Source organism: Protomyctophum bolini (assembly GCF_963924005.1).
Source record: "Protomyctophum bolini genome assembly, chromosome: 21".
NCBI lineage: Eukaryota > Metazoa > Chordata > Actinopteri > Myctophiformes > Myctophidae > Protomyctophum > Protomyctophum bolini.
This window is the reverse complement of record NC_137882.1, coordinates 23,856,240-23,868,125: the sequence shown is the minus strand read 5'-3', so window position 1 is coordinate 23,868,125 and position 11,886 is coordinate 23,856,240. Positions and strand designations below refer to the sequence as shown.

Below are 11,886 nucleotides of genomic sequence, written 5' to 3'. Positions count from 1 at the left end.
CCCACGTTCCAAAATGATGAGAAACGAGGCTAACTTTTTTTTTCAAAATTTCAAAAAACATGGGCTATAACCCATCGTTTTTGTCATTTCGTCATTTTTTTCAAATCTTCAAAAATGATGAAAAACTGCGCGCTATAGTATGCCGTACGATATGGGCTATAGCCCATGGTCCAAAATGATGAGAAACGAGGCTAACTTTTTTTTTCAAAATTTCAAAAAACATGGGCTATAACCCATCGTTTTTGTCATTTCGTCATTTTTTTCAAATCTTCAAAAATGATGAAAAACTGCGCGCTATAGTATGCCGTACGATATGGGCTATAGTCCACGGTCCAAAATGATGAGAAACGAGGCTAACTTTTTTTTTCAAAATTTCAAAAAACATGAGCTATAACCCATCGTTTTTGTCAAATTGCGGAAATTGCCGAAATTGCTGAAATGGTAATTGCGGAAATTGCGGAAATGGAAATTGCGGATTTTTTTCCCCATTTTTTTCAAATCCTCAAAAATGATGAAAAACGGCGCGCTATAGTATGCCATACGATATGGGCTATAGCCCACGGTCCAAAATGATGAGAAACGAGGCTAACTTTTTTTTTCAAAATTTCAAAAAACATGGGCTATAACCCATCGTTTTTGTCATTTCGTCATTTTTTTCAAATCTTCAAAAATGATGAAAAACGGCGCGCTATAGTATGCCGTACGATATGGGCTATAGCCCACGTTCCAAAATGATGAGAAACGAGGCTAACTTTTTTTTTCAAAATTTCAAAAAACATGGGCTATAACCCATCGTTTTTGTCATTTCGTCATTTTTTTCAAATCTTCAAAAATGATGAAAAACTGCGCGCTATAGTATGCCGTACGATATGGGCTATAGCCCACTAGTCTAACTTGGACTCAGGGGGGTGGACGCCTCTGCCTAGCATAGTCCCCAGTGAATAGGCATGTTGCCCTTCACTGGTAACCCTATTTTGGTATTCTTTTTAAATATATGAAGGTATTGTGGGTTGGGATTTTACAAAAAAGCCCCCCTTTTAAATACATACATTTTTTTTAAACCCTACCCATTTTAACCAAATACATACATATGTATCCATACAGAATATATACAAATGCCATGAAAACACAAACGTGTTCTGTTTTGACAGAGTAACCAAGTCGGTGGGAGTTGTCAGATGGAAAAGCAGGGCCTAATCGACAGCCTGGCACTTTTGGCCCAAAGAAATGTGACTGTGCGATGCATTGTGACCGATCGGCATCCAGAAATACCTCAGGGAGAATGACGTCACGCAATATTATGACGTGTGGCATCTGGAGAAAGGTAAATTACCATTCATTAAAATTGTACAAATAATGTGAAAATCTATTTGTCTAAAATATGACATTGCATTTCAATTAATGTTCTTTTAATTTGACTTAATTTGAACATCTTGAGTAACCACTCAATTAGTGTTCTTATAATTAGTGAAAAACTTGTTTTCCAAACTTTAGGCATTTCAAAACAACTGGAGAAGATATTGCCAAAGGCAAAAAATGTGAAGAGTTGAGGCCATGGATACGTTCCATCAGAAACCATGTCTACTGGACAGCGAGTTCATCCAGCACTGGGCCAGAGAGAGCGGCAAAATGGACATCCATATTGAACCATGTGCGAGATATCCATGTTCACCAACAACCCCTTTTCGATAAATGCCTCCATCCCATCCGTGAAACCACTCAAGTGTCAAAATGGCTGAAAGCAGGTGTGTATGTCATCTGCTAGCATAGTGATACTCATACAGTTCAACTTTTGGTCAAACCTGAAAACATTCTTTTATCCACGGTAAACTTGTTCATCTGCTATTTAAAAAAAATACGTTTGGTAATATTTAAAAACGAATGACAGTGCAAAATTATGGCTATTGATAAGATAATAAAGGCTGTGGACTCCACTTTGACAAACCCCTGTCTAGCATCAAATCCAGTAATTATTGTTTTTCTCTAGGAACTACTGTTTTCGAAAAGCTGGAGAAAGTGCTAGAAAACAAGAGAATCTTGAAAGACATCATGAAACTCAGTCCTCACCACCAAACCTCCTCATTAGAAGCATTTCACTCCGTCATAATACGCTTCGCACCGAAAAGCGTGGCCTATACATACATTGGAATGCTGTGCAGGTAATTAAATGACTAAATAATTAAAAAGTATGGTAATAAATAATGAAAAAAGTCCCAATATTGTACGATTTATACTTTTCAGGACCCTCCTGGCTGTGCTGCATTTCAATGAGAATACACGCCGCCCTCAGGCTAGAAGCAAGAACGGACAACCTCTGCACGCTATACGTTTCCCCAAGGCCAGAAAGGGTGAATGCAGAGCTGTACCAGTCCTAGTAGATCCCACATTCAGTAAGTTCTTACTCAATATGTACCAGTCCAAAAGAATAACCCAAATGAATATTTTATTTTTTATTGCACTTTTGTGTTTGTAAAATACTGTGCTTCAAGCATACAATCGGTGTAAATAGAAAACCGCACACATAACATTCCAAGAGATAACTAAAAAAGAGCAGCCTCAGTGCAAATATAAAATACAAAACCTACAATATCTGAATAAAGTGTAATGTTACAAAAATAAAAACAACAATCAGTAGTAATGTATATATAATACACTTTACATTAACTGAATAATGGGCAACAAAGTCCTATGCACACCTGATGGGCAGAAACAATTTAGGCAAAAAAAAAGAAATGTTGCCTAATAAAGTGAATACATTCCCTGAATAATAAAAGGGAAGAATCCTTTAGATTGTCTGACCCAATAACAAAAAAAGAAAACACAATTTTCTTTTGTCAATTTTCAAAGGAAAACTGACATTGTAAACGATACACAGGATGTATTTACTGACTGTCTTTTGATATTGCACAGGGTATGCTGCCGACTTGATGGACCTCATTTTTGAGAAAGTCATAGATGACCCTGCTCCGTTCACGGCGGAGTTGATGGAGATCCCAGTCCCGGAGGATTTGTGTGCAGGATACGAACGACCAGACAAAGAGGAGGTCATCGCCAGATATGTGTCACGCTTCAATTTAGAGCATGACGTCTGAAGCCTACATATTCTCCATCATCGTCGGGGAAATGCTCACGGATGTGTTTCACGACACATGCTGGAATCGGGACACGGACGTTTTTTCCCAAGCGACCCCAACACCAGTTCACAAACATTCTGTAGGCCAGGAACCTGTAACGCCTGTTAAAAATGGAAAAGATGACTGTCAACATACCACATGACAAAGTTTTACCAAGTGGTGTTGGAAAATTAACGTTGATTTATGATACAATTTCAGTCATTTATTATCTCATTTCAATAATGATCTTGTACAGTATGTGTCATAAATCCAAGACAACAGCTAATGAGAACTGATTAATTTAGAAGACTTGTTTCCTGGCTAACATGCTTTACAGTATTCGTACCTGTACAACTTTTTACGGCCACGGAGGAGTCCATGAGCAGCAGTGTACATTTGTAGTGCTGCCTGTAGGACATATGTGCTAAAACACACTTCTGGTATTCCTGGATGTTCGCTCATACAGTTGACTCGTTGTCTGTCGTCTGCCTCGTCTTCACCAATCTCCCGCATTCGTCTCCGAACCTTGAGTAAATTACATGACATAATTGGTAAGTTGAGTGTTAGTATAGACAGTAGTGGGTGTAAAGCCTGTATTGAAGTGCAACGTTTTTTCAACAGCCAAAAGTGTCAAATAATGGTTAGAAGCTGTTTTTCAACAACCAAAAGTGTCAAATAATGGTTAGAGAAAGTTAAAAAAATCAAAGCAAATACAGGTAATTCGAAAATGTTATTTTTGTACTTTTGTGTTTCTCTTCTTTATATATTACTTTACTGTTGAAATGTAAAATTTACATTTTAACCAAAGGACCTGTAAATGACAACACAAAAACTAAGGCACTGGTGTCGTACTTCTGGTTTACCGGAACGGGGTGCAACTCCCTGCAGTGCCCTGCTCAATTTGTTGTATTTACATGGTTCATTGGTCCATGGTCTCAGAGGTCATCGTTATAGTCTTCATATTTGAGGATTTAAAAAAGGTGAAAATCGAGGAAAGTTGCGGAGGAATTGCGGAGTGTTGCGGAAAATTGCGGAAAAAACGATAGGTTATAGCGGATGTTTTTTTTATTATTTTCTTTTTATTGCAGAGTATTGCGGAGGAATTACGGAGTGTTGCGGAAAAATTGCGGAAAATTGCAGAAATTGAAAATTGCGGAAATTGGAAATTGCGGAAAATTGCGGAAATTGCGGCAAATTGAAAATTACGGAAATTGGAAATTGCGGAAATTACGGAAATTGGAAATTGCGGAAATAGCGGAAATTGCGGAAAATTGCGGAAATTGCGGAAATTGAAAATTGCAAAATTGGAAATTGCGGAAATTACGGAAATTGGAAATTGCGGAAATTGCGGAAAATTGCGGAAATTGCGGAAATTGAAAATTGCAAAATTGGAAATTGCGGAAATTACGGAAATTGGAAATTGCGGAAATTGAAAATTGCAGAAATTGGAAATTGCGGAAAAATACAGCGGTAAAATAGGAGTATGACTCGGCTCTTCCAAGTACAAAACGAAAACAATGGAAATCCAGTGATTGATATTCTTTATTTTTTCAGACTTAGCAAAACTTAACTTAAAGGAATTGCGGAGTGTTGCGGAAAATTGCGGAAAAAACGATAGGTTATAGCGGATGTTTTTTTATTATTTTTTTTTATTGCGGAGTATTGCGGAGGAATTACGGAATGTTGCGGAAAAATTGCGGAAAATTGCAGAAATTGAAAATTGCGGAAATTACGGAAATTGCGGAAATTGCGGAAAATTGCGGAAATTGCGGAAAATTGTAGGTGCACGCTTCAATATAACCCATCGTTTTTTTCATTTTTTCAATATTGTCCAATTCTCCATGAGTAGCTGTCTGTCTGTCTGCCTGTCTATGAGTAGCTGTCTGCCTGCCTGCCAGCCAGCAAGTTGGTTAACAGAAAATAAATTGTTATGGCTGAGTAAAATAAAATACAATATCCATTTCCACCATTTCCACCATTTCCGCAATTACCATTTCCACAATTTCCGCAATTTCCGCAATTTCCGGATAACTTTTTTTTTCAAAATTTCAAAAATTGCGGAAATTGCGGAATTTTGAATTTTGAAAAAAAAAGTTATCCGGAAATTGCGGAAATTGCGGAAAATGAAAAAAACATGGGCTATAAGCCATCCTTTTTTTTCTAACACTCCGCAATTTGCTAATGTTTCCCATCCTTTCCGGTAAATACAACACATTGAGCAGGGCACTGCAGGGAGTTGAACCCCGTTCCGGTAAACCAGAAGTCCGACACCAGTGCCTTAGTTTTTGTGTTGTTCATTTACAGGTCCAGGTGTGCATATACATGTGCGCCTGTGCGTGTGTAGGTGCACGCTTCAATATAACCCATCGTTTTTTTCATTTTTTCAATATTGTCCAATTCTCCATGAGTAGCTGTCTGTCTGTCTGCCAGCCAGCAAGTTGGTTAACAGAAAATAAATTGTTATGGCTGAGTAAAATAAAATACAATATCCATTTCCACCATTTCCACCATTTCCGCAATTACCATTTCCACAATTTCCGCAATTTCCGCAATTTCCGGATAACTTTTTTTTTCAAAATTTCAAAAATTGCGGAAATTGCGGAATTTTGAATTTTGAAAAAAAAAGTTATCCGGAAATTGCGGAAATTGCGGAAAATGAAAAAAACATGGGCTATAAGCCATCCTTTTTTTTCTAACACTCCGCAATTTGCTAATGTTTCCCATCCTTTCCGGTAAATACAACACATTGAGCAGGGCACTGCAGGGAGTTGAACCCCGTTCCGGTAAACCAGAAGTCCGACACCAGTGCCTTAGTTTTTGTGTTGTTCATTTACAGGTCCAGGTGTGCATATACATGTGCGCCTGTGCGTGTGTAGGTGCACGCTTCAATATAACCCATCGTTTTTTTCATTTTTTCAATATTGTCCAATTCTCCATGAGTAGCTGTCTGTCTGTCTGCCTGTCTATGAGTAGCTGTCTGCCTGCCTGCCAGCCAGCAAGTTGGTTAACAGAAAATAAATTGTTATGGCTGAGTAAAATAAAATACAATATCCATTTCCACCATTTCCACCATTTCCGCAATTACCATTTCCACAATTTCCGCAATTTCCGCAATTTCCGGATAACTTTTTTTTTCAAAATTTCAAAATTTGCGGAAATTGCGGAATTTTGAATTTTGAAAAAAAAAGTTATCCGGAAATTGCGGAAATTGCGGAAAATGAAAAAAACATGGGCTATAAGCCATCCTTTTTTTTCTAACACTCCGCAATTTGCTAATGTTTCCCATCCTTTCCGGTAAATACAACACATTGAGCAGGGCACTGCAGGGAGTTGAACCCCGTTCCGGTAAACCAGAAGTCCGACACCAGTGCCTTAGTTTTTGTGTTGTTCATTTACAGGTCCAGGTGTGCATATACATGTGCGCCTGTGCGTGTGTAGGTGCACGCTTCAATATAACCCATCGTTTTTTTCATTTTTTCAATATTGTCCAATTCTCCATGAGTAGCTGTCTGTCTGTCTGCCTGTCTATGAGTAGCTGTCTGCCTGCCTGCCAGCCAGCAAGTTGGTTAACAGAAAATAAATTGTTATGGCTGAGTAAAATAAAATACAATATCCATTTCCACCATTTCCACCATTTCCGCAATTACCATTTCCACAATTTCCGCAATTTCCGCAATTTCCGGATAACTTTTTTTTTCAAAATTTCAAAAATTGCGGAAATTGCGGAATTTTGAATTTTGAAAAAAAAAGTTATCCGGAAATTGCGGAAATTGCGGAAAATGAAAAAAACATGGGCTATAAGCCATCCTTTTTTTTCTAACACTCCGCAATTTGCTAATGTTTCCCATCCTTTCCGGTAAATACAACACATTGAGCAGGGCACTGCAGGGAGTTGAACCCCGTTCCGGTAAACCAGAAGTCCGACACCAGTGCCTTAGTTTTTGTGTTGTTCATTTACAGGTCCAGGTGTGCATATACATGTGCGCCTGTGCGTGTGTAGGTGCACGCTTCAATATAACCCATCGTTTTTTTCATTTTTTCAATATTGTCCAATTCTCCATGAGTAGCTGTCTGTCTGTCTGCCTGTCTATGAGTAGCTGTCTGCCTGCCTGCCAGCCAGCAAGTTGGTTAACAGAAAATAAATTGTTATGGCTGAGTAAAATAAAATACAATATCCATTTCCACCATTTCCACCATTTCCGCAATTACCATTTCCACAATTTCCGCAATTTCCGCAATTTCCGGATAACTTTTTTTTTCAAAATTTCAAAAATTGCGGAAATTGCGGAATTTTGAATTTTGAAAAAAAAAGTTATCCGGAAATTGCGGAAATTGCGGAAAATGAAAAAAACATGGGCTATAAGCCATCCTTTTTTTTCTAACACTCCGCAATTTGCTAATGTTTCCCATCCTTTCCGGTAAATACAACACATTGAGCAGGGCACTGCAGGGAGTTGAACCCCGTTCCGGTAAACCAGAAGTCCGACACCAGTGCCTTAGTTTTTGTGTTGTTCATTTACAGGTCCAGGTGTGCATATACATGTGCGCCTGTGCGTGTGTAGGTGCACGCTTCAATATAACCCATCGTTTTTTTCATTTTTTCAATATTGTCCAATTCTCCATGAGTAGCTGTCTGTCTGTCTGCCTGTCTATGAGTAGCTGTCTGCCTGCCTGCCAGCCAGCAAGTTGGTTAACAGAAAATAAATTGTTATGGCTGAGTAAAATAAAATACAATATCCATTTCCACCATTTCCACCATTTCCGCAATTACCATTTCCACAATTTCCGCAATTTCCGCAATTTCCGGATAACTTTTTTTTTCAAAATTTCAAAAATTGCGGAAATTGCGGAATTTTGAATTTTGAAAAAAAAAGTTATCCGGAAATTGCGGAAATTGCGGAAAATGAAAAAAACATGGGCTATAAGCCATCCTTTTTTTTCTAACACTCCGCAATTTGCTAATGTTTCCCATCCTTTCCGGTAAATACAACACATTGAGCAGGGCACTGCAGGGAGTTGAACCCCGTTCCGGTAAACCAGAAGTCCGACACCAGTGCCTTAGTTTTTGTGTTGTTCATTTACAGGTCCAGGTGTGCATATACATGTGCGCCTGTGCGTGTGTAGGTGCACGCTTCAATATAACCCATCGTTTTTTTAATTTTTTCAATATTGTCCAATTCTCCATGAGTAGCTGTCTGTCTGTCTGCCTGTCTATGAGTAGCTGTCTGCCTGCCTGCCAGCCAGCAAGTTGGTTAACAGAAAATAAATTGTTATGGCTGAGTAAAATAAAATACAATATCCATTTCCACCATTTCCACCATTTCCGCAATTACCATTTCCACAATTTCCGCAATTTCCGCAATTTCCGGATAACTTTTTTTTTCAAAATTTCAAAAATTGCGGAAATTGCGGAATTTTGAATTTTGAAAAAAAAAGTTATCCGGAAATTGGAAATTGCGGAAATTGCGGAAATTACGGAAATTGGAAATTGCGGAAATAGCGGAAATTGCGGAAAATTGCGGAAATTGCGGAAATTGAAAATTGCAAAATTGGAAATTGCGGAAATTACGGAAATTGGAAATTGCGGAAATTGCGGAAATTGCGGAAATTGAAAATTGCAAAATTGGAAATTGCGGAAATTACGGAAATTGGAAATTGCGGAAATTGAAAATTGCAGAAATTGGAAATTGCGGAAAAATACAGCGGTAAAATAGGAGTATGACTCGGCTCTTCCAAGTACAAAACGAAAACAATGGAAATCCAGTGATTGATATTCTTTATTTTTTCAGACTTAGCAGACCATTTTAAAACTGTAGTAACTTCTCAGTCAAATGTTGTTAGATGTAATGTTATTAGAATTAAAAGGTATTCACATGCATAATGCTATAGCTAGTAGGAACAGTATGCATGTGGTTGATTTCAGTATTGTACAACAAACTGTGATGCTGTGATCACAACAATAAACACATTAAATAATTAATGACCATGTTCATTTGAAAGGTGATGTGACGTGGGTCTGCTCATCCATTGATTTCAGTATCTTGGTAGGAAAGCATGTGTACAATGCTGTGGTGTAAACTATATATTTATATAACATATAACATAACTATATGTTCATGCCCTGCCTTGGCTCACTGTGACTTATACTGTTCTGTATTCTACTCTAAAACTGATTTCTAGTATCTTATGTATAAGAATGAATCTGGATCACATTTCACACATTAACCTGATCTTTATCTCTGCCAAGTTGACCATTTAGTCCCTATAATATACTTAGTTGACTGCGGTGCCCCAGGGGCATGACCTTGGTCTTCTCCGTTTTTCCCTTGACATCAATTGTAAATCTGCTTTCTTTTTAATGTTTGTATAATATGACATGCCCAGACATTGGGACATCAGGGTACAAGTCAAGCTTGAGTTGTTTGGGCATGTGTACACTAGGGATTTAAGCAACTAGTCGACTATTCAACTAGTCGACTAGTAAATCCACTAGTCGACCTTGCTGGTACTAGTTGACTAGTTGATAAGGCCTCAAGATCAGCTAGAATGCTAGATTATAGTCACCAATGTACACAGTTTTTAAATGTACAAATATAAAAAATAAAAAAAATAAAGTTAAACAACTAGAGTCTAGTTGAATCTGAATGAACTGAACAGGAAAATGCAAGGGCGAAATGAGAATATTCTTACAAGCACGGCAAAACTGAATACATTTCGGGAGAAACTCGCCATCTGGCGGCAGGCTGCAGGCAAGACATGTTTCCTTGCAGCAACGCTGGATACAAAGACCATTGTATTGTGGCAAATATTTTTGTTCTTGTTTTTACAACTCTATTTAGAAGTATTACTTTGCATAATGCATTGACAAATTGAACATGTGTGCGCTATATTTTGTAAATGAGTTTTCAAAAATAAATTGATGAAACTGAGGCAGTGTCTCTGTCCTTTTCTTTCTCTTTAAAGTTATTTGATGAGTGCTGTCATGTGTGTTTTTAAAAGTATATTGGGTTCAAAGAACACACACACCCCCCGTTCAAAGAACACACACAAAAAGAACACACACACATCCCCCCCCCCCCTATATCTAGGTGCTCCCCCGAGATTTTTAGGCTATGAAAAGTGTTCCCTGGGACAAAAAAGGTTGGGAAACACTGAACTATACGACTAGTAAACTAGTCAACTAGTAAAAAATCACTAGAAGTGAAAGCCCTATAGTGTACACATCATGTTGTTGTAATGTGTGCGTGCACGGCACTGTGTGTAAGGAGGAGGTCAGAGCGTCTGGTTGTGACTTCGAGGATGCTGCTGCTGCTGGTGGTGATGTGGACTGTTGAAGTGATAAGGCTTGTGGTGGTAGTGGCTGTGGGAGACGGCCGGGTGCTCGATGGTCTCACTCTGTAGCTCGTCTTGCTTATGAAGCCCCTCCAGCTTACTTCCCACCAGCTCCTTGATGAAAGCCTGCAGGACGGAACAGAACAAGTTTACAACAGAACACACAGAGAAGCTCAATATAGATAGCATGCCCCTCCTATAGGCTACCACCGCGTGAGAAACCCATTCAGTACGGGAACCTCTTTTGGTGTTTTGAAAGCACGATGTCATACTTAAAGGTATTGTAGACAAGTTTCCAGTGTTTGTACACAGAATTGATCGAGTGTTTCCAAACAAATTAAAATCTAGCTCCACCCCCCTCCCCCCGTCATTCTATTGGCTGAGCCAGGTCACTTCAGGCTATGGGGTTGTTGTTGCTGCTGGGAGGGACGCTATGGATATTGCGCTCGTATGGCTAAATATGACATTAAAAAATTATGAATTTCTATCGATATCATAGTTACAACAATGACATTGAGTTGACATGTTTTTTTAAGGGTAACTGTAGCGTAATCACAATATCACAAGACTGACACGACGAGTCCCGCAAATGAGGAAGTAGGAAGTAGTGGAGCAGACTCACTGGCTCTCAATTCAATTATCTTTCATTTGTAATCGTGCATATAAAACATATTGCCCCTCAAATGCCCCAGCCACTACAGCATCGTTCATGTGAACTACTTTGTCCACGGTTATTCATCGCTATGATGATCAGCGACGGCTTGTCACCGTTGGCGAGCACGGGTTGAATGCAAGCTTCAAGCCGGCCGGACCACCCAACCATGCGCTATACATAGCGATTCTCATAATTTCAACAGGCTTACATATTACATCATAAACATACTATTTCACATGAACAATGGTGAAACTAAGATATGGGGATAATATTATACTTGCAAATTGCAAGTATAATATTATCCCCATATCTTAGTTTCACCAATGCGATTTCATTGCAAGTTGCAATGAAATCGCATTGCGTTTTCATTATAATACTGCTGGGTCGAACACACAGTCACAGCCTCGCGCTGCAATTGGCTAAGACTCCGCGTCACCCCCCACACAGACCCTCCTCCCAACACGACGCTTCCGTCCCGGCACATAAACAACAGTGGATATAAACAGATACAAACACATAGAGGGAGACAAAGGGAGAGTGTATGTCTACAGGGTAGCAGCTCAGCATCAAAATATAGGGGAAGATAGAGGGAATAAGGCCACAAATATAGATAGATAAATATTTTGATTTTTGGCTGAAAACTTGCCTATATCACCTTTAAGCGATTGAAAAAGTGCCGCGCTATGAGCTTGTAGATCTGCTATTTATTTATTTTTAATCGTGAAAATGTGGCGCAAATCTTTGAATATATATTCTGTCAGAGCGAACGTTTTAAACTCAAATCTA

General features: G+C 38.8%; 1 long non-coding RNA gene across 1 annotated transcript; it reads left to right on the top strand.

Moving 5' to 3' along the window:
• The first annotated feature begins 2,051 nt into the window (after positions 1-2,051).
• On the top strand, positions 2,052-2,995 carry LOC308336157. The gene is made up of 3 exons (XR_013966124.1): positions 2,052-2,159; positions 2,242-2,390; positions 2,911-2,995. It is a non-coding gene; the product is annotated as an uncharacterized lncRNA (long non-coding RNA).
• Positions 2,996-11,886: the final 8,891 nt, after the last annotated feature.